The 1,539-nt window shown below is 40.7% G+C and overlaps 1 protein-coding gene across 1 annotated transcript in view; it reads right to left on the reverse strand.

Annotated features, from left to right (window-relative positions):
* Nucleotides 1-660: 660 nt before the first annotated feature.
* LOC118431833 (adhesion G protein-coupled receptor L2-like) overlaps nucleotides 661-1,539 on the reverse strand; it is a gene marked incomplete in the record, with an annotated part of 40,230 nt that continues 39,351 nt past the window's right edge. Inside the window, 1 exon segment of the mRNA XM_035843220.1 lies at nucleotides 661-801.

Genomic DNA, 1,539 nt, shown 5'->3' on the forward strand with positions numbered 1-1,539 from the left:
TATTGCAGTTTAAAACCATCGTCCGCTTTTCAAACCAACGGATATATGTAAGGTGTTAGATAGATTACACCTAAAACAGGCACATTTAAAGCTGATACTGAATACTGAAGGATAATATCTCCTCTGACAATTTTGTTTTATTTTACTGTTTCAGTACCGAAACATTATGTGAAACATTAGGGTATTCCAAATTGAAGAAAATAGCAGTAATCAGCTATCGTGCAAGAGACATTTTGCTGAATATAGCAAGTGTCATTGAATAACTATTTTTACAAAGTTTTTTTTACTCACTGTGTGACTTGTGCGGATCTCACTCGGAGTCCAAGTAAGGTACAGGAAGAAGAGCGTCGTCTGTGGAATGCCGCGCCGCGTGAGTGTTACACTAAATGGCGTGTATACCGGGTATATAAATTAGATACAGACACAGAAATGTGAGGGTCTAGTTCTGGTGCTTTGTGACACGGGGCGACGATGACATTCGAATTTGAATTAAATCATTTATGCAACACTCGGGGCGAACCACTTTTCTAAGGCCAAGAGAAACCAATTCTGTGTTTCCTTGTCCTGAAGGCATTAGGGTCGGTGGGTAGGGAGGCATCCTTTTTTATCACATTTTTGCTGGAGTGATACAGAAAATTCACGTGAAAACAGACAAAAGTATCATGGCCGAGCACATTACTTTATTGGTCTGTGCGTTGTAACATAGTTTTTTATCACTTTGGCTTGATATCTTAAATACAACGTCAACGTTACATGCTCCAAGAATACACTGTTACTGTAGAGAGCTAGACAGGTGTTCAATGTATGACATGCCTATTCTACCGTGGCCGATATCAACAATGTCCAACACACTTACTTTTCTGCTCAAGACACTTACTCTTCTGCTCAACACACTTACTTTTCTGCTCAAGACACTTACTTTTCTGCTCAACACACTTACTTTTCTGCTCAACACACTTACTTTTCTGCTCAACACACTTACTTTTTTCTGCGTGAGTCACTTACTTTTTTCTGCGCGAGCCACTTACTCTTCTGCGCGAGCCACTTACTCTTCTGCGCTGCACTTACTCTTCTGCGCTGCACTTACTTACTTTTCCTGTGGTGCGCACCCCTCCCTTTATCAATGGATGGTCCCTGAATCAGGCCAAAGGTCACAAAGACCGCATAAAATGTAGTATTGACCGCATGTCAATCCTAAATTATCCTCCTTCGGATGACCCTATGAAATGACCCTTACCCTAGCGCGTTTTTGTGGATTCAATTTAATTCTTTTTGGTCTTTAGTATAGCATTTTGACAATGCAGATCGATAACGACAAGTCTCGATTTGATCATCACAACATCGCGTTTTGTTGCCATCACAACGTATTGTCAACTTTGAAAACATTCACTTGAATGGTGGGTGGGCGTCTCTGACTTAGTCAATTTATTTGTAACTTAGTACACCCCTACCCCTTTGGAGACCCTACTATGTGGATTTGGTCACAAGAACTACCCACTTCTGATTAACAATTACATCCTGGGAGTGTTCTGACTATGT

Source organism: Branchiostoma floridae, chromosome 15 (genome assembly GCF_000003815.2).
Source record: "Branchiostoma floridae strain S238N-H82 chromosome 15, Bfl_VNyyK, whole genome shotgun sequence".
In the NCBI taxonomy this organism is placed as follows: Eukaryota; Metazoa; Chordata; class Leptocardii; order Amphioxiformes; family Branchiostomatidae; genus Branchiostoma; species Branchiostoma floridae.